Consider the following 22,518-nt stretch of genomic DNA (forward strand, 5'->3'; position numbering starts at 1 on the left):
TGGACGGTCATATAACCTCACAACACAAGTTGCACAGTCCCCACAAATTACACAAAAACCTCCTGTTTACAAAACTAAACCTTCCCAACAGTTTGGAAAAGGCAGGCGCTGTCTTTTCTGCAACAGTACAGTACTGTCAGGACTGGATTCTGTAGAAAATATCCTCCCCAAAGGGGAAGATGTGATAGAACTAAGGACCAAGCGAGCAAGGTGTGACTGATTTTAAAAGGTCAACTATGAGGAGCGTGTTAGATGGTGAAATAAATTTGGACTGTGTTGCTAACTTTGACAAACGAGCTAAGGCTAATGGTGAGAAACAATGTGAAATAAAATAAAACATCTTCACACCATCCCCTCTGTAATATCAAGTCTGTATGATGTCTGTGTAATGTCCAGTTTGACCAATTTACATCAAAGTGAGAACAGTGCAGCCAATAATCCAGAAAATTCAGAGCAAGCGAGTGAATGACTTCAGACAGTATTTCAACCAAATAATGAATAGCCAACAAAAGCACCCGAACAACAATATATACATTTATGTGCATCCTAAGAAACTGTGTGAGACCTACAGGCTTTCCAAATCAAAGTTTTTAAATCCACAAAGAACTTTAAGCAGACATTTGTGGACTGAGACCCACGTTTGGCTTGCAGATGAATGTGGTAATGTAAACAAATACACAGAATACAAGTTCAGAATATAAAATTAGGCAAATGCTGGTTTCTACCCAGCTAGCATGACAGTGCTCATATGTGCACTCAGTGCTCTCCATTGTCCAGCTATCAAGTAAACCATCATCAATATTTCACACAGTGTGACCTGCACAAAAAAAAAAAATCATGAATTTATTTTTCATGAAGAGAAACAAAGTAGGCTAAATAATTTAAAGCTTTGAAATAATTGCCAGAAAATTCAATTGTAAAAAACAAACAAAACTGGAGTGAACTAGAGTAAAAAAGGAAATACTTTAAAAGATGCACACGTCTGCATGGGGATATTTGGACTGAAAAGGCTGCTGTTAGATTTGTATTGTTGATTGTCATTTATGCTTAGAAATATTTAACCATATATGCTTAGAGGTGTATAATCATTTGTAGATAGAAAGGATGTCTCATCCTATTAACTCTGTGTAGAGGGGGGTGCATACATTCCTCTACTCAGAGTGTCCTGGCATGGATCACACTCCCTAAGCATATATGGTTAAATATTTCTAAGCATAAATGACAATCAACAATACAAATCTAACAGTTGCCCTCTTATCTGCCAGGTCAGAGAGGTCATCCTTCTCTGAGGTCTGAACTCTGGTTGGTGGTTGGTGCTGCTTTCACTTGCACAGCTGTTTAGTAAAGCCTCGTCTCCGGTGAAAATGACAACCTTTCTGTTTACTGAAAGCCATCTTGTGCTCCATCTTAGTCTGTGACGCTAGCGCGTAGAGGCTTTTCTTTGTTTGTTTCTGTACCGCACCCGTTTAATCATTCGTCTCCTTTGAAACAAGTTCTCCACAACAGCTTTAGACAGTTTCCATTCATCGCTGGTTTTGCCGATTGTGTGGGGCAGATGCACGACGCTGAAAACTTAGGTGTTGGGGCTCTTTAGAAGGATAGTGTACCCATAATTTAGACATGAACGTTTTTTTTGACACTGAACAGAAAAGATTGTTTTTATTGTTTATCTGCCAGTTTGAAACAGATGTTTTTAGCCAGCCAGTCATTTAAAAACAAAGCAGATTTTTGTTTTTATTGTTTATCGAGCACGAACAGGTTTATCAAAAAATGACTTAGAGACACTGAGTAATCTGCTCTTTACATAGCTTACAATTACAGAATAAGTCAAACGATTAACAAGAGAAAACAACTGTCACTCACAAGAGCCGCCTACTTAATTATGCAACACTTTGAGAGGAATTCTCAATTCTCTGCAGTTTTTCCCCCTAATGGACTCCGTGAGCTGCAGGGTTACTCTGACTCAGAACCTCCAGCCAGTGGAGAGCTGGTTGATGCAGCACTCCAAAGATAAAGTGCTGTTTTACCATTTTAAGATTCTGTTATAAACTAAAACGTGAAACAGGTCTAATTGCATTCAACCATAGCAGGTTTCTGATGGTGTCCTTCAAAAGGCCACACTAAGACTCTAAAACTCCTAATAATAAATGTTCTGAAGTCGTTTTCCCCAGTACAATTACAACATTAAGGCACATATCTCTATAATCGTATCTGAAACATGTCCTGTTGAAGGACACGCTCTATTTATCAAAGTGCTGCTGAATGTGACCACCTACAGTTCAGACCTATGAAAATGAAAAAAGTCTCTTCATAAAGATATACAGTTCTTCTTTGAGAAATTAGTATGAAAAGCCACTGATCAAAACAGTGTTTCCCCTACAGACACACAAAATGCCAGCACACTAAAGCATGAAGCTGCAGGAGTTGTGACTTTCCATTCAAGAGGAGCAGCAATTTCAAATTAGAGCGCACTGTGAAACAGGCAAAACAAACAGGCCATCACATTAGGCTAAACAATTCAAGGAACGGTGAAATTTACCGTTCTTATGGAAACAACACGTAGGAGCTTTGGGATGTTGCAATGGAAACAAGCGTGCAGTTTCATTTGTTTAAGAGATTTGATTTTTGGGGCACTGAAACTGCTGAAACCGGCTGCCTGTTACTTTTGAAAACGAGGCTCATGAAAGGATTGAGGATGGACTTGAACTTGCTGTGAGATGCAAAATCAAAACAAACTGGAAGACGCTAAAACGCAGCACATCGCTCTGTGCATTCATCTGATTTTTACACATAAATGTGGATCTTAATCAAGATTGCAACTCTTATTACTGGATGCTTTAACTTGTGTAATGTAGAAAATGAATGAAGGTTTACTGAACTTAAAGTAAGATGGTAAATATCTCAAGAGAATATAAGCTTCATGCCTAAAATGGAGAGAAACCCTGCAGCGCGGTTCATTTCCTGCTGCTATTTTGCACATTTCAGTATGACATTGACCTTCAGTAGTGCATATTCATGAGGTTATTTGAAGCTTTGCAGGAATTAGGGCATGACAAGGCAGGTTTGCTCAACATCCTTGCAAGACATCACTCTCGGAAAAGGTGCAGAATTTAAAAGACAAAGGTAACGTCACTGTTCACTATTAGAGGATTTCTCTGTCAACTCCTCTGCCAAAGTTGTAAAAATGGGACTTCAAATGTGGTCTTTACAATTCAGTCTCACAATGATGCCCGTATGCCCGCTAGCCGACAGTTTGCCATTCCAGAATAAACTCCAGATGAAATCTGATGTGTGATGCAACTATGTGTTTTTATCTGCCCTCTTATGCTTGATATTTGATGCCTTGTTTAAAGTCTACTGTCTTCAGCCTCTGGAGACTGGATGTCAAGAGAATGACCTTGTTAATTCAATTCACCTTTAGACGATGAATACAAAGTCTGTCTGCCAAGGGACGGTGTTAAATATCACAAGCAGGCACTTTACAGAGAGCGCTTCTGCTCTACACATCTTTGATGGAGTGTGAAACATGAGCAGGTTTTTCCCCCCCACTGCAACTTATTCAGTCATTAAAGCTCCTCAAAACATTTTAAATTAAACTTGAATCACTGATTTCACCAAGAAAATGTTAGAGCTTATAATATAACTGATCTCTAACTCTTTGCAGCACCCAACCAGTTTCAGCCACTCTGGGTCATTAGCTCACACTGGATACACAGAAATGTTGTGTCTACTATATTGCACAAAAACACCATGACTGTCGAAATGAGCCCATATATTTTCCCGAGCCATTGCAATCACCTGATATTTTAACAGAATTGCCACATCATTTCAGCTGATTCATTCAACCTGACACTGTTACCTTGGCCAATGAGCAGACAGCACAGAGAGCATGTTCAGTCCACCCTGTAGTTGCTAGGAGCAGTTAACTTTTTCCAACACAATGTGCTGATATCCAAGCTGGCAACTTGTACAGCTATTCATCACATCCATACTGAAAGCCACCCCTAATCGAATGTCAAACACACAAGGATGTAACTGTTAGCTAAATGATTATCAACAGATTCACCTGAAGGAGTGAGAATGAAGGATGTAACTGGAAACCTAGAGATCTAGAGGAAATACACACATTAGACTGATTAAGTGCTAAAATTATATTTAAATATCCATTTACACACGTTCACTCAGTATTTAATACTGCACTTGTAGTTGCACTAAACTGTACAGTGAATCTCAAAAACAAAATGTTAGGATGGTTGCTAAATAGCCTGCTAACTTTACTGTGAGGTATAACGTTAGTAACATTAGGTAAGCATTCGTCCAACATTAGCCATTACAAACATTTTGGACCATAACAGACTCTACAACCACAATGCAGCTGACTGAAACAAAATGGTAACGTGCATTTCAGGATAACATGAGAATAAAACTTTGGATGTTGTTAGCATTAACTCTTTGAACAGATCTCAATAATAGTTTTGTAAATGCTGCACTTAATTTAAATAGTTTGCTCTTTTGGTCTGAAAAGCATTATGGTATTGTTATTACAAACACAAAATAACACAACATGTTATGCAGCTATGTGTAGTTTTTAAATGTTCCACATTTAGTTTTAAATGTGCAATTCCTGTGTCCACAGGGGTACTGTGGGGTTTCCTCCCACAGTCTAAGAACATCTATATCTGGTATACTGGTGATTCCAGATTGTCCACCTCACATCCATGGCTAAAGAGCATAGAATAAAGTGTTGTATGAATGTGTGGAGACATTTATCTTGTAGCTGAAGTTTCTTTGACTGATTTGTAAACTAGCAAATTGCCAAATGCTACTCTGGGCATGATGTAGGCAAATGTATTTAATGATTCCCTGGAGTTATACCATGAATCAACTTTATTTAAAGTAAAGCTACTGCTCTTTGTCCAGTCATCTACACAGAGGCTTCTGTGCAAGTCTGTGTGTATCTGAGAGCAAGAGACTATGCTTGGGCTTTTTGGCGTATGTCGTTTTCCATAAAGCATTTTGAGCTGCCAAGTGGTACAAAAAGTCGTATATACATAAAGAACAGAACGGTTAAAATGCAAAAATCACACGAACAAGTTTTCTGTGAGGTGACGTTGTTTTTTGGTGCTGTGTGCTTTCCCCACTGACATCAAACATGATTAAAGAGTCACCAAGTCTTTCAAGGTGTGTTTGGCAGCTTAGAATATAACAGCATCAAGTCCAACCAAACCTGTAACCAAACCTCGTTTTACAGAAAACAACAAGAAAGCATTTAGTTATGAAGAGACACATAAAATAAAAATATCAAATGGATTTAAAAGACAACAACAGAACAGCTTACAATTTAAACATGTTTGTTACCTATTCCAAGTCATTCAACCATAATATAACAATGATTTGACTTTTTTAAGAAAACATCCTGACTGTGTGATAGCGCGTAAAACCTTACGCATTATGAAAGAAAATATAGGGACTGTGATATTCAAAAGGAAACGTACACAGATGCAAAACTAGGGGTCACTAATCTGCACACTGAGAAATGAACTCAATCTATTTATTGCACATCATCTTGAATGAGCTTAAAATAAAAAGTTCAGGGCCTGTAACACAACAGATAACAGGCGTCTCATTCAATAGGATAACTGGGTGCAAAAAAACAAGGGGATGGAAACAATGTGCTTCACTCACCAGACATTAAATGTCGTCTGCCTCATGATAAGCAAGTAAATAGCTCTGACTTCTACCAGATACTGCTGTCACAAAGAAAATAAGTGCTTTCAGTCCCAGCTGCACAATCTCTGAACATTACACACATACAATTTAGGATGGAGATTCTACAATAGGAACAATGTGCCACTACCTTGTCACATTACTGCTATAGCAGCAGCGGGTGTTTACGTTCCTTACTGTGCACAACAATTAGATAAGCCTGGGCATCTCTGAGAGGAAGAGAGGTGTCTGCCTGCGATGACGATTCAGTAACTAAAAACTAACAATCTTCAACGAAGCACGGTACTTCACCCCAAACACAGCAGAGTACAGCAAGGCTACGAAGGAGCAGATACTAGCAGTTGGTGACGAGCAACCCAAAGTAAACCTACGACTTCACCGAGTGCCCCTAAAGCACGCACTACATGTACTTCATACGAAAGGGGGAAAAAACGATGGATGGAAATTACTCATGTGTTCACATGATGGAAAAGCAGGGCCGTAAGACACTGGTTAAAATCCTCAATCCAAGGCACAAAATCCCAGCTATATATATTTTTCAATTTTATCAGGTGGCAATATTGTGCAGGCTTAAGTGAACAAAAGGCAAAGAGATCTGCCAGTGTTTATTCTGAAGTCATGCAACTCTTCAAATAAAACCTCATTCTCTCTTATTTTATGACTTTTCCTGAAAATGATTTATTCATCATATAGTGAATTTTGGGGTGTGTGGGCTAAAAAGCAAAAAACAGGCCAACAACCCCCAAGAGAGTCCTTTTTAACCCCGTAGAAATCAGTGTAGAACAACAATTGTTGCAGGCTTTGTTACTTAACACATGTTGTTTACACACATTTAATATGAAGGTTGCTACATCACGATCCAGTGCAACTGGGACTGCAGTTAGATAAAGATGAATAATTATTGCAGTGCTGAATGAGTCGCCGATGGGACAGTGAGCCTGGGCAAAGCAGAGCAACGTGGGGCTTGTGTGGAGAGCTAAGCTAGGCAAGGATGAAATCCTGAGGAGAGAATCTGAACTGGAAAGGTTTCAGGCCTGAAGAAAAGAGGTGACAAGGTGAGGTGGAGCGGTGTGGACAGTTGATGAAGGAGAGCGGTGGACAACGTGAAAAACCTTCACCGTTCTACTTTTACAAGAATTTATTAAAAATGTGTTTCTTATTCTGTTATTCCTCCTTAACTGTGAGGTCTAAATGTTCAATGTGTTTCACACCGAGTGCTGTGTTTTTATTTTAGAAACTGTGTGGGTGCGGGGGAAGCTCCTCCCTCACTAAAGTGAAGCACACGCAATGTCTGACAGGAAGTTTTGGTTTTGTTATGCTTTTATTTTGAAGTCCACTAACCACGCTTCCTTTTGAGGTCAGCTTCCTTCATCTGAAAGGAATTCCCGAATTATCCACCGTCAGTGGGGTTAACCATTAGATGAGAGTGGGCTGAATCTACAGTTTGATTTGATTCCGTTTGTTTGTATATTATTTAAATGGGGTTTGTTTTGTAGTCAGATGTATGTGGGGCGTGTTAAAATGAGTCCAGTATTTCACTGTATGCGTTTCTTGGTAGTGCATCAGGGAGGATCTCTTAAATTTTATTGGTGGTATGATCGGTAGCTATTTAAGGAGGGTTTTTGGGGGCTGGGATGTTCATGTTGAGATGTTGAACCTTGGTATCTTTAGGGGAAATATATTCAGAGACTGGAAAACAACTAAAGCCTGTTGTGGTTGTTTTTTTCCCCATCATCTGGTCGCCTTTATGTTAACCACGACTGCTACAGTAACTAAATCATTTTTATGCATAAAGATCTTCAACTGTAATTACAAGAGTTACATTTGGCAGTTTTGCTTAACATTTGTGTAACCCTTGATTTGTTGGTAGATTATACAGTATATTTTACCTTTTTATAATGAAGTAAGAAAAGAATCCAAATTCTTTGTAACACTAATAAAACACCTTAAAATCTAATCATAAGTCCTTATTTTGACAAATGTTTAGGGGTGGGGGAAAAAAAATCGATACTGTGTAGTATCGTGATATTTTGTTTGCTAATAATGTATCGATACAGGGACAGCACAAATCGATATTTTGTTACAAAATAAGTTTTTGTGGACTGGAACATGCTCTGACTTCAGAGCATGTTGATCAGCTCCTTTTTCTGAGCAAGAATCCTGACATTCCTTCACTGTCCAAATGTGTTTAACTTTTTTTTTTGGCAGGAATAAACGTGACAGTTTACTTATTTTAATTTAAGACATGTTTTATTTTAATTAAGTTTAAAACTTTTTTATTTAATGTAAAATTATATATATTTTTAATTTACTTTCAAATTCTTCAGTTGCTGAATGGGCTGCATAGTTTTCATAAATTGCATAGTTCAGAATAGCTATAATTGTACCAGATGGTTGCATTCATTTAAGTTGGACTAGACTGTAATACAAACCGTTCAGTTTGTCAACAATAAAACTGGCTGAAATGAGAGAAAGACTGAGTGTGAGACTTTGATATTAGATAAAATGAATATTGATAAAGTTTACCTTTATGTACAGAATCTGAATATCGCAAAATATTTTTAAAAAATTGCAATAATATCGTATCGTGCGTTAAGTATTGTGATAATATCGTATCGTGGGATGTATGGTGATTCCCACCTCTACAAATGTTACTAATAATTATAAAAGTCATTATGATAATTAACATGCCACCTTCACCTCCAGCCTGAGTAAGTCCAATGTTAATCATTATTTCTTTTCCTCCATTAGCCTAACCACGTGATTGTTATTTCAACCATCAAGACACAAGTAGGGGTGGGCGAAATAAACGATATACGATAGAAATGATATAAATTTGGCCAACGATAGAGATTTTGACTATATGGCTCTATCGCGATAGCGCATGTTGATGATGTCATCAAGCTGCGCCTGTTTTGGTCGAAAGCATCGCAGCGGCTAAAACCATTATCATCTGCAAATTATGGCGGGCGACAGTCATAGCAAAGACATGAAGCACTTTTGAAATATGAGGAAAGTCAAAAACTGCGCTTCCTCCAAATCCGTACCATTGATTCATTAATGTTGAATTCTCTTGCAGCTGCTCTATTCCCATGTTGTTGCAGTATATTAATAACTAACCTCGTATTGTGGATGAATAATCTCAGTTGTTCTCCTGACTGAAGTTTGCCCCGTGTATAGCACCCTGCTATGCGATTGCATTTGTCCCTGACCACCAGAATCCCTCACGTTAACTTTTAATGAGTGGAAAAAAAGTTAGCGTTCATCCTCCAGCTTCACTGTGCTAATGTTATGCTAACATAGCTGTGTCGCTAGCAATCACGTAGCACAACATTATATACCAGGTAGTCCAACTTCAGTAACCCTGCAAACGCCACTGCTGTTTAGTTTTCTGTCTTCATTTATGTTGGAAGTGGTAGCAGAGCTGTACGTAGGGCTGGGCCATATTATACCGTTCACGGTAATACCGGTATAATGTTAGGCAACGATAGGAAAATGAAATATCGCGATAGAATATGAGTAAAACGCGCATGCGCAGTGCCTTTGTTTTCATACGCACATGGCCGATTGTTGAGTGAAACAGATGAACCAGAATTGGTTTGTAAAAATGGTGCAACTTCAGTGATGTGGAACTGGTTTGGTGTTTGTCCACAAAGCACATTTTTTTGCAGAACATGCAAGCGGCTGTCGGACTAAGATGCTCTTAAATCTGGGAGTAATCTGGGTCCTAAACTCCGTATACTTCAGGTCAAACGAACACTGCAGCATCACTAAGAGTTAAAAACTGTCTAAATTCTTTCATCTTTAATAAAACGATCAGCATTGCTGCTTTACCAGGTGTAACTATGAAGTTTAACTTCCAGGCATCCATGAAAACAAAATGTATTACATTTAACGGAGTTAGAAGCTAGCAGGAAGCTAGCGGAAGTTAGCTCGCTAGTTACCTAAGCATGATATTGCATGTTCTGACTGAGAGATTTCTGAAAAAAATCAAACGTACAGCTCTGCTATCACTTCCAACATAAATGAAGACAGGAAACTAAACAGCAGTGACGTTTGTAGGGTTACTGAAGTTGGGCTAGCTGGTATATAATGATGTGCTACGTGATCGCTAGCGACACAGCTATGTTAGCATAACATAAACAGTGAAGCTGGAGGACGAACACTAACACTTTTCCACTTATAAAAGTTAACGTTAAGGTTCCTCATGGTTAGAGACAAAAGCAATCGCATGGCAGGATGCTGTAAAAGGACCAATCTTCAGTCAGGAGAACAACTGAGATAATCCATCCACAATACGAGGTTAGTCATTAATATACTGCAACAACATGGGAATAGAGCCGCTGCCAGAGAATTCAACATTAATGAATCAATGGTACAGAAGTGGAGGAAGCAAGAAGAATGAGTTTAATAAAGTTTGATTTATCTGACTGCTTTGTTTCGCTTAATGTGCCTTATAATCCCGTGCACCTTATGGTCCGAAAAATACGTACTGCACACTGCAGTTTAATGTTGCAAAGCACCTCTTTTTAACTTCAGTGGATATTATACATGGTTATGCTCAGTATATGTCAGCCCATTTCTACTGGAAATGCCTTTTGGTTAAACTTTCAGCAAGGAATTTGCATTTGCACTGTTACATTTTTATAAAGCTTTAATGTACATAAAAACCAGCTTCTTGTTTAAGTGAAAATAAATGGAAGGTTGTCTTTTTGCGCTAGTAATGTTGTGGAGTTGTATTTTGTCTCGCATCAATTATATCGTCGGTTATATCGTTATCGCAAATTTTCAAATATATATCGTGATAAATATTTTTGGCCATATCGCCCTGCTCTAGCTGTACGTTTGAATTAGTTTCAAAAATCTCTCAGTCAGAACATGGTATGAAATGTTTAGGTGTAAACTAGCGAGCTAACTTCCTGTTAAATTTAATAAATTCTGTTTTCATGGATGCATGGATGTAAAAGTTAATTGTTACACCTGATAAAGCAGCAACGTTGATGATTTAATTAAAGATGAAAGAATTTAGACCGTTTTTAACTCTTAGTGTTTGTTTGACTTTGGGACCTGAAGTGGACGGAGTTTTGGACCCAGATTACTCCGCGAAGCTCCCTCACTACGGCAGCCGTAATGCTCTGACAATCCATCCAGCAGTGCGGCTTACCAAAGTTGTACTAAAACATTTTTTAACAGATTTCTGCTCGCCAAAATTGGTTCGAGGTCAGTAAGCACAACCAGAATTCATACATAAGGCACACTCTCGATTTTTGAGAAAATTAAAGGATTTTAAGTCCTTATAGTGTGGAAAATACGTCATACAGAAGAAAAGAATATATCGCGATATATATAGTTACCGCACATGCTTCAAATTATATCGCGATATGAATTTTAGGCCATATCGCCCAGCCCTAGACACAAGTGTTCCATTAAAAACAAACACTGACATTTTTAATTCCAGGATCTCAGAGTGCAGTCACTGTAAGTGCTTAGCAACTTGTTGCCTACAAGTGCAACAAGGAAGGAATGTGTCTCTTTAATTTCTTCTCTTCTACTCCAACAATCATAACAGACTAAACCTTTTTAAACAGCACAGTTGAACAACCTGCAATACTCATCAGTTTTTAGAGTTCTTACCTTACAGCTAATATAAAGTTATTTTTCTGCCTTTAACTTCCTCCAGCACGTCTAATGGCACTGAAAGATCTTAGGGGATTGGCTCAACCGTCTTATAAACTTTAGGGATCTCAATTACTATATTATTACAGTTTCTTCACTTTACAACACAAAGCACCTCGAGGAAACTGTTGTAATTTGGTGCTGTGTAAATAAGACCGAACTGAACTGAGTGACAACGGTGCACACTTGACACCGTCTCATCAAAGAATCGTCGCCCTGATGAAATTCACACCCTGTCTGGTTTCACAGCACTGCACACCTGACCAGTCGCTGCATAGAGAGCGGGGTTGTTGAATTGTTTTACAAAGTTAGCGTACAGCTGAGCTCTCATTGAAATGCTTCGCCTCTGACGGCACGGCAGAGTTAGAATGGCAAGTAACAAACGTGCCCTCCACGCTGAATGAAATCACCAAACTACTGACAGCTAATTTTTGTTAGCTGTCAGCAGTTATAGAGCTAGGGCTTAACATGTTCTTGTAGTTATAATGTACTGTGAAAACTCAAAGGGTGGATTTGAAGTTATACAACTCCAGATATGTCAGAAACTTTCTGTGAAAAGTCTTGTTCTGCTCCCGTTAATGAGATGTCAGACAGTGACAAAGGTTTTACATTCACACCACCATGCTTTTTGCACAATCTGCCAGTAAAGTAGACAAAATAGAAAGCAGAGCCGTGCACAGCGGCTGCACACAGACAGTATGAAGACCTAAAATTACTGTGGTGACGTATGAAAGTGACCGTGAAACAAATTTTCATTTTTCCTAAAAACTTTTATATTAACATGCAAAATGATATTTTTCATTTATCCAACAATATTTTCAGTGAATTTTATTGTGGTTGAGTAAGAAGTTTTTACTCACTTGTAACACATTGGTAAATTATTATTAAACTTCTTACCGTTTATGCATCAGAAAATGTTCAATCAACAACATTTCATAGTTTTGAGAGATATTTGCAACCTGGAATTAAAACAAACACTCTGAATATCACTAAGTCTTGCTGTTTGTTTCCATTGCATCGTTGCCTGGCTGTTTTTGTGCTTTTACCATACTGCATCATTATTATAGAGCTCATCAAATGTCAAATCTAAAAACGGAGAACTGGTTTCTTTCATCCAATCAAAAGTTGGTAGTTTAAGTGTTTATGAGGGGTCCTTGTTTATACAAATGAAGTACTGACCCTAAGTGCTGTGATACATGACCTTAAAAGTTTGGGGGAGGTTGATTTTAAGGGCCGAGGTTAACTCTGCTGAACTCTGGTTATTATCCACACTTCAGTATGAACAAAACAAGAAGAGCCAAGCACGTATAGACACGAGGCTACGTTATGACAAAGAAACTGGAATAACTTTGTGACACGAAAAACTGCAGTTAGATTTAAAGTTCATTCCTCTAAATAAAATGTGATTAAAACATAGAAAAAAATAGTTTAATGCAGGAACAATCTTCCTCACCTTGAATATGCGAAAACACAAGCTTACAGAAAGTATTCAAGAGGATGTTATTCTGGGCTGCTAGTCAAGAATAACATTTATTAGTTACAATGTATCTGACACAATGGGTGGCACTCAGGGTACAGAGAAGACGTGTATACATACACTACGATCATTATATATACAAATTGTAAAACATTGTTCTCCGGGCTCAGTTTTTTGCTGCAATCTTTCCTTCAAGAGTAATTCAGAAATAGAAGGTACAGGTTTTTATCCTGCTCACAGAACAGTGGCACTCTACTTTCACCAACACCTTTCCCCAGCAACTGACACCAACTGCTGACAGAAAAATATCCGAGTCAAATCGCTGACAGCTTCCAGTGCTTCCCAGAACGATCTGCTGAGTTTCTACACTTTTCCTAAGACGGTTGCTTCACACAACTGGTTGCCAACAAACTCCTGAATGAGAACTTTAGTTTCCAGATCCGATCTCATTATCCTCTGCTGGGCCATTGTGGAAACACCCTGGCAACTTGCTAATCAGCACCTGTGTCAATGCCAGGATTGTTTACGGGGGAATGGAATCTCCTCTGGGAATGTCACAGCATCCTCAGAGGACTGAGAGTGTGCAGCGAGCTTGGAGCAAGATGCTTTATCCACACTAAGAACAAGAGAGCCTGCGGCCCCATGTATTTGTGGGACAGGGCCCAAGGACAGCAGTGTATGCATATTGCATCATTAATGAACATACAGAAAGGAATAATAATGGACACAGCCCCGCACAGTGCGTCAGTATCTGTGCCTGGGGTCAGAGGCCACGTCTGGCTTTGTGTTTGTGCGTGGCTGTCGAGGACTGAGACAAACAAGGAGACCTTTCAGGGTGAAGGAGGTTTCACGTACTCGGGAAGACAACAAAAGAAAGCAGCTGGTTGCATAACAGGAGGACGAGGACAGTCAGTGTCCTTTGAGTTTTGGTTCGTTTCTTTAACTATTGTGTCTCAAACCAGACGGCACTGCATACAGGTCGACTTTGTTTAAGACTTGATCGTTTTAACATGCATTTACTGTTTGGATAAACTTCACATTGCTTTACCATTTCCTTTCTGTATACAATACGTGATGAAAACCTTTCAAAATAAGATTTAGCCAAGGTATTTTTCAGACCATAAGGTGCACTGGATTATTAGGCGAAACAAGCAGTCAGATAAGTCAAACTTCTACTCAACTCATTCTTCTTCCTTCCTCCACTTCCGTACCATTGATTCATTAATGTTTAATTCTCTCGCAGCTGCTCTATTCCCATGTTGTTGCAGTATATTAATGACTAACCTCATATTGTGGATGGATTATCTCAGTTGTTCTCCTGGCTGAAGTTTGGTCCATTTACAGCATCCTGCCATGCGATTGCATTTGTCTCTAACCATCGGGAAGTTAGCGTTCATCCTCCAGCTTCGCTGTGTTTATGTTATGCTAACATAGCTGTGTCGCTAGCGATCATGTAGCACATCATTATATCCGGTCATTAAGTGATGACGTGAGGAATCCTACTTCCAGGCCTAAAGTAGTCTGCGTTTAATATGGCTTTTGTGTTGTTAACATGTTTAATGTTTTGTATTTTCTTCTATTTGATCTCAAAAAGCTCCTAAAACAGTCAGTGATCACTGTTGACCTCCCTCGGCTTTTATTACCGCTAATCATTTATTTAAGCTCAGTTTTTAAAACCTTACGATGTAGCTACAGCCCAGCCCATGCAGCAGTATATGAATGACTAACCTCGTATTGTGGATGGATTATCTCAGTTGTTCTCCTGGCTGAAATTTGGTCCTTTTACAGCATCCTGCCATGCGATTACATTTGTTCCTGACCACCGAGAACACTCACGTTAACTTTTATCGAGTGGGAAAAAAGTTAGCTTGCTTATATTATGCTAACATAGCTGTGTCGCTAGCGGTCACGTAGCACATCATTATATACCAGCTAGCCCAACTTCAGTAACCCTACAAACGTCACTGCTGTTTAGTTTTCTGTCTTCATTTATGCTGGAAGTGACAGCAGAGCTGTACGTTTTAATTTGTTTCCAAAACCCCGCAGTCAGGACATGCTATATTGTATTTAGATAGCAGGAAGTTAGCTCGCTAGCTTCTAACTTCTAACTCAATTGAATTTCATAAATTCTGTTTTCATGGATGCCTGGATGTTAAATTTAATTGTTACACCTGGTAAAGCAGCAAAGCTGATCATTTTATTAAAGATGAAAGAATTTAGACAGTTTTTAACTCTCAGTGATGCTGCAGTGTTTGTTTGTTTTTGGGACCTGAAGTGGGCGGAGTGTAGGACCCAAATTACTCCGAGTCCGTGAGGCTCCTGACTATGGTAGTCGTAATGCTCCAACAATCCATCAAGCGGTGCGGCTTCGTAGCTCACCAAAGTCGTACTAAAACATTTTTGACAGATTCTTGAGCGCCGTGTAGCACATAAAATCGGTTCAAGGTCAGTTAGCACAACCAGAATACAAACATAAGGCTTATAAGGAAGATTATAAGGTGCACCGTCGATTTTTGAGAAAATTAAAGGATTTTAAGTGCGCCTTATAGTGCAGAAAATACGGTACATAAAAGACACTGAATTTATTTTTATTTACTCCTAATAGAACCTTAAAAAAATCATGATACAAGTGCTACGTCATCCTGCACAGCGCTATAAGAATGTGATTGAAGATATTTGGGATAGTCTGACAATCCACCTGTAAAATGGCTGGTACAGCCATCTCACCCACCATGATACCTGGTGTGACATAACAGAGTGCTTCACCAACAAACACGCAGTAAATAAAAAAAGCTGACGACACAGTTTCATTAAGATCTTATTTAAAACAGAAACTAACTGAAACACCACAGTTCCAAGTCATGTTTGGTTTGGAGAGCAATTACTTATCTAGTATTTCATCTTGGTCATGTGAACAGTCTTGTTATAAAAAATGACACAAAGCCGAAACAGTTCTGAAGCCTGACATTTCACCATTTCACAAAGGACTAATCCAACCCCTCCTCATCCTAATACGGCCTGATAAAAAGCTTAGGAATTCATCAACAGACAACTCCCTGTGACACCAAACTGAAATGAGACCGTTTGCAGTAATAACCAAGAAAAACGCATCCCAGAGTGGAAGAGCTTCACTTGAAGAGGGTTACACAGAAATAACTGTGGTATATTCATGGAGTCTATAGATAGCTTTGTCTGAATAAAACCTAAGAGTCATTTGATGAGTAACATATGAGCTCTTCCTTTTTTGGGGGTATGGCTGTAGATTTTCTCATGAGCTTGAATCTGGCTTTAATTCTGTCAGCTGTGAACACAACACTTATTCAAGCTACAATGATAACATTGCTGTACAGGAATCCTGTTCCAAATCTCAATATCACAGCTATCATTCCAAAAGTGAAGTAAAACAATTCATTGAATAGAGCAAAACCCAAATCTTTAACCCTAAATTACTCATAAATGATGACATGATTTACTATGACTATCCCACTTCTGCCGTGTCATAATGACCCTATGACATGAAAACTATGCATCCACCCATGCTTTTTGACAGCTGCACTTTATTGCAAAAGAATGACACCAGACTCATTGCATGGTGAGATTTGCATGCCTAAGTTACAAGCAAGCCTCTGTCCACTCTGTTTCCACACTGTGTGTACATTTCAGCCAATCGCTATTGGATATTAAAACTGTTGTCTTAACGCTGAATACCTGTGCAGGCTCACTAAACTGATCCAGAACTATTCTATAAAACCAGACTTAATATGTTAATTTCCAGCTCCATATTGTTATTCTTTAACTCTTCTAGAGTAGTTTTTGCACAGTCACAGCTCAATAATTATAACATTTATCTTTTAAAGGGTGCAGCAAACAAAAGCAACACCGCTTCCTACTGGGTTCAGTTAACAACAGTCCTGTGACGTGATGAAAGAAGAAAGTGATGCAGGGTTGTCTTTTTTGTTGTCAGTTGTAAATAGAGCAGGGCGATATGGCCAAAAATATTTATCACGATATATATTTGAAAATTTGCAATAACGATATAACCGACGATATAATTGATGCGAGACAAAATACAACTCCACAACATTACTAGCGCAAAAAGACAACCTTCCATTTATTTTCACTTAAGAAGCTGGTTTTTATGTACATTAAAGCTTTATAAAAATGTAACAGTGCAAATGCAAATTCCTTGCTGAAAGTTTAACCAAAAGGCATTTCCAGTAGAAATGGGCTGACATATCCTGAGCATAACCATGTATAATATCCACTGAAGTTAAAAAGAGGTGCTTTGCAACATTAAACTGCAGTGTGCAGTACGTATTTTTCGGACCATAAGGTGCACAGGATTATAAGGCACATTAAGCGAAACAAAGCAGTCAGATAAATCAAACTTTATTAAACTCATTCTTCTTGCTTCCTCCACTTCTGTACCATTGATTCATTAATGTTGAATTCTCTGGCAGCGGCTCTATTCCCATGTTGTTGCAGTATATTAATGACTAACCTCGTATTGTGGATGGATTATCTCAGTTGTTCTCCTGACTGAAGTTTGGTCCGTTTACAGCATCCTGCCATGCGATTGCATTTGTCTCTAACCATGAAGAACCTTCACGTTAACTTTTATAAGTGGAAAAGTGTTAGTGTTCGTCCTCCAGCTTCACTGTTTATGTTATGCTAACATAGCTGTGTCGCTAGCGATCACGTAGCACATCATTATATACCAGCTAGCCCAACTTCAGTAACCCTACAAACGTCACTGCTGTTTAGTTTCCTGTCTTCATTTATGTTGGAAGTGATAGCAGAGCTGTACGTTTGATTTTTTTCAGAAATCTCTCAGTCAGAACATGCAATATCATGCTTAGGTAACTAGCGAAACTAGCGAGCTAACTTCCGCTAGCTTCCTGCTAACTTCTAACTCCGTTAAATGTAATAACTTTTGTTTTCATGGATGCCTGGAAGTTAAACTTTATAGTTACACCTGGTAAAGCAGCAATGCTGATCGTTTTATTAAAGATGAAAGAATTTAGACAGTTTTTAACTCTAAGTGATGCTGCAGTGTTCGTTTGACCTGAAATATACGGAGTTTAGGACCCAGATTACTCCCAGATTTAAGAGCATCTTAGTCCGACAAATATGACAATAACAACGGCCGCTTGCATGTTCTGCAAAAAAATGTGCTTTGTTGTGTATCTGACGGACAAACACCAAACCAGTTCCACATCACGGAAGTTGCACCATTTTTACAAACCAATTCTGGTTCATCTGTTTCACTCAACAATCGGCCATGTGCGTATGAAAACAAAGGCACTGCGCATGTGCGTTTTACTCCCATTCTATCGCTATATTTCATTTTCCTATCGTTGCCTAACATTATACCGGTATTACCGTGAACGGTATAATATGGCCCAGCCCTAGTTGTAAATAAATAAAATAGAAGTACAAAAAAAATCTATACTAAACTTCTTTAGTTATGGTCCACTTATGCCACAAGATAAAGGAATAGATCTGGCTTTTTTTTTTTAAAGCCACAAGAAGAGCAGTGCTGTCTCAATGAAAGGGCAGCGAGAGTCATATTTGGATCAGATGTGCGACTTGACCACAAAACCGAAGTACGACACAGCTATTCAGCCATCTCTCTACACTTTGTACTGCTGGAAAAGAGTTGGCTGAGGGAAAGGTTCATGACCAGGGAGTTCGTAACAAGTTGGTTACTTTAATCAGGCAACTTATCTTTCTGGCCTGGTGTCTTTTACAATAACGCAATTTGTGACGTCACTGTCTGTTCATTTTTTTGTCGTACAGAGAAAGAGTCTGGGACATTAAAGTCTTGCGTTTTGCAGATGAACGGTTAAATATACACTGTTGATGATGGCAACACTTCAAATGATTTTAAAAAATGATTTTTTAGTATTACTGCCGTCGTGGAAACATCCTTTTCATAGTGTTTGCAGTGAATGCTTCCCTGCTTCTTTGTTGGACTTTAAATAGCCAAAAATATCTCCACCCTGACAAATTTCTCAGACCCGTCGTTTCACCAATGCGCTCGTGTTTTTTGAGCCTTCAACTGTGTCCAGTTCGTGTTTGGTAACACTGTTGCTTAAGTTTCCATTAACATTTCCTACTCCTAATATTCTGATGTGTACTGCTGTCAGGTGATGTGCCAAAAACTGATTTCCAGTATTTGCCAAACAAACCAAAAATAAATGATTGTTTGCATTTAAACTGTTGTAAATTACTTGTTAGCCTATAATCTGTCACGCATAACTCATTTTGAGCTAGCAAGAATATTTCTGTTAGAATCGGCATACATTTTTCAGCCAAGTGACTTTTATATATCCTTCAATTGTCCAGGTAAAAACTGGCCACTGAAATTCAAATGTGTTTTAGGAGGACAGGATATTTTAGGAGGCCAGAACTGGACTGATTACAATGTAGAACACAGAGCAGGTGCAATAACGCAGAGTCATAAGGATAGCTGCACAACAGGGCAATTCTTTAATGTAAAAATACAAGTCCTTCATAAATCCTGTTCGCTACATCCCAAGTATCAATAACCAATGATATTCTATATTTAAAAAACAAAAACTACAGCTACTCCTCCTACACTCTGCATCAACCTAACTAACATGTCTAATTCTGTTCTAACCAAATGACTGTCGAGATGCAGCACTACTCATCATCACGAACCTTTTCTATTCTTTCATAACATAGATGGAACTAATTCTATCTATGTCTCATATTTCTGTTAAACACAAGTTTGTTCCCAACAATTTACATTATTTTATCACAGCTACATGTCCCAACACTGTCGCCAAGTGTTTGCTTATAGAGGGTCACCTGGTTGTTGTCATTTTCTTTGTATTATTGCAGGGTCTTTACATTACTAGATTTTTTAAAAATGAATTGAACAGAACATGTATATAATAAAGAAAAAGGTTAGTCAACCTTACAATGGGTTTATTTGGTCAGCTGCTCCTGCAGTAAAAGGAAATTGACTGCAGCTGAGGGTAAAGTTGCAAAAATGTAAGGAGCCACCGTGAGACAAGTGGGGTTATTTCTTGATATAAAAGATACTGAACTAGAGCAAAGGGTTAGACCAGAAAAGACATCAAGCACCGACATGCTGGAAATGCCAGTCGTCACCGAAATGTATTTAAGAACTCAGTGTTTGTTCTCATAAATACACACCGAGGGGGGGGAATGGAACTGCTGCAGTCATGTTTTCGCTGCACTGAACCGTGACCCTGACAGCAAAATACTTAACAAACCATAGCTTGTAAACTGTTTCAGCCCAATCACGGTGCAGGCTCAAACGTGATAGGTTTCACAGGCATGCTGCTCCCACTAATCAAATCAAATCAAATCAAATCAAATCAAATCACTTTTATTGTCACATCACATGTGCAGGCACACTGGCACAGCACATGCGAGTGAAATTCTTGTGTGCGAGCCCCACAAGCAACAGAGATGTGCAAACACAACAACACAAATGAGCAAAATACAAGAATAATCATCCATGCAAACTGAGAAATGTTGCACAAGGGAGACAATTACAAAACAAAATCTTCCCCAGAAACTTAACTCCAAGTGCCCTTCAGCAAGGCATTTAGTTCCTGAATGTGGCAGCGATGTACAGCTGTGATGAATGAGATGATGTTATGTGTACAGTCCTCTGTGTTTTAAGTTGGTTTGCCTGATTTAAAAAAAAAAGGGAGCGAAGGCTTCAATACATGTCTGATTAAACTGTAATCTAATACAAGGCATGAAGCATCAGAAGACCATGGGAACTGTGGATCAAATAACATGTGAGGGAATAGGAAGCTTTCAGACACTCCCATATGGATGACATCTAATTTAAGATTCAACATTTGAAACGAAATCATTTTAAAAGAGAATACCAAATGCAAAGAAACAGGGCCAACTCCTTCTTACTGATATATAATAAACATCCAAAAAGAGATTGCAATGAACTGCAGTACTGTACGGTAGTAAACGTGAAATATCAGATATATCTCTATACAAAAAAAAAAGAGCAGTTTAATGTTAGCATACACAAACAGACACAGGTCCAGGTGAATGTGGCATCACATGGTTCAGAAAACGCCACACAGTCTGTGTTTAATCCAACTCTCATACCGGTGAAAGTGATTAACTCTTTTTAAGTTCGGAAATTGTAGAGCCGAACAGAACAAAATATCACAAATACACCCGAAATTCTCTTGTTCTTAACATCCTGAGCGTGGAGCACACAATTAAAGCAAAGCGCTGTTAATCTGCCCCTTTTTCCAACTAGATTTTCAATATAATTTGCACAACTAGGGGGACTTAGCAACTCCACGCAAGCCTCGCTTAGCTGGCGAGACATTATTCGCGCTGTGCCCGAATCCCCCCTTCAGACACCACCATCGCCACCGTCTCATCAGCACTGCGGCTCTAAATAACGTTATCTAGAGGGGTAAAAAGGCGAGCAAAGCACGTAGTGCGAGCATGTAGCATGAATGTACTAAAAGTACCTGGTTTTGTGGTTGTGGTCTGCGGTCCCTGACCACCGCTGACTGGCTGGCGAGGGGAGCTTAGCTCTCGCCGTCTACGTCTGGAGCTTCACCGCTGTTAAATTCCCTCCTCATCGCAGCTTAACCGGACACACTCATACACGTCAGACACTAAGTATTTGGAGGATATCATTGAGCGAGTCCCCGGCCTCGAGGAGAGCGCGCCAGTGGTCGTGATCACAGTTAGTTGGGTTAACACTAAACAAAAAAAGACTCCCCCGGGACAGCAAGGCGCACGAGCCCTTTCAGTCTGTCACTTACTGTTTCTCCTCTGGAGGGAAAAAACGATCACCGCTATCTTCCTCACAGTTTTCATTCCCGCTGGAAGCCCGAGTATGGTCAATTCCCCATTCCCTCCAGTCACAGGACGGTATTTCCAGAAGAAAACTTGTACAAAAAGAAACCCTCTCCTCCGCGTGCACACCTCGGAGTGGAGCGATACTGGCTGGAGCGGAGGAGCGGCGCTTTCTCTGTGCTGCCTTCACCGGCTGTCGGAAATGTCCAACCCCAAAGCATGAGAAAATAGGACACAGGATTCGCCGTCATACTCCGTGATGGTGTAAGGATGACACTATAGCTTAGCTGATAAGTGTTTCGGTGGTTGAATAAACCTGCAGCACCATATTAAAAAATCGATATTCCAATATAAACCTCGTTCAGACTTTTAAAATGCCACATAACCAGGCAGACACCAATACGTCTATTCAATATATCCAGAATGCTCCGTGTCTGTGTCTGAATTAACTGAACAAAAGCCTGTCAGTGAGATGAATATTATCTTTGTGCTCGAATAAGCATCCTAACAAGTCAGACAGGGGTCATGTCACATAAATAGTATTGTTCCCAACTGTAATGGTCAACATCCTTTGGTTCCCATGTGCCAGTCTGATTCCATATTATGGCACCTAGAAGGCTCTAAAAAAGGAGTCATACCCAAGTAACAGAGGACGGCCACATAGATGTGGAAACATGCCCATAAGAGGAGACTTTTATTAGCTACAGGAAGCCGATTCAGCATCTACATGTCTGTCTTTTATATTTGCCAGTAAAAAAAAAGTTGTTCTCAAATACAACAATGCCTCAGTAGGG

The 22,518-nt window shown here is 39.2% G+C and overlaps 1 protein-coding gene across 4 annotated transcripts in view; it reads right to left on the reverse strand.

The window, feature by feature from the left end:
- arhgap32b (Rho GTPase activating protein 32b) overlaps positions 1-21,902 on the reverse strand; it is a 124,016-nt gene extending 102,114 nt beyond the window's left edge. For 2 of the 4 annotated variants that reach the window (XM_080867658.1, XM_080867656.1), the window contains exon 1: positions 21,691-21,902. The gene's annotated coding sequence lies outside the window, so the exon portion shown is untranslated. Of the gene's footprint in view, positions 1-21,390 lie in introns of all 4 variants that reach the window. The other 2 variants (XM_080867657.1, XM_080867655.1) reach the window with 1 other exon arrangement.
- Between the last annotated feature and the right edge of the window lie 616 nt (positions 21,903-22,518).

Source organism: Rhamphochromis sp. 'chilingali' (genome assembly GCF_963969265.1).
Source record: "Rhamphochromis sp. 'chilingali' genome assembly, chromosome: 19".
NCBI lineage: Eukaryota > Metazoa > Chordata > Actinopteri > Cichliformes > Cichlidae > Rhamphochromis > Rhamphochromis sp. 'chilingali'.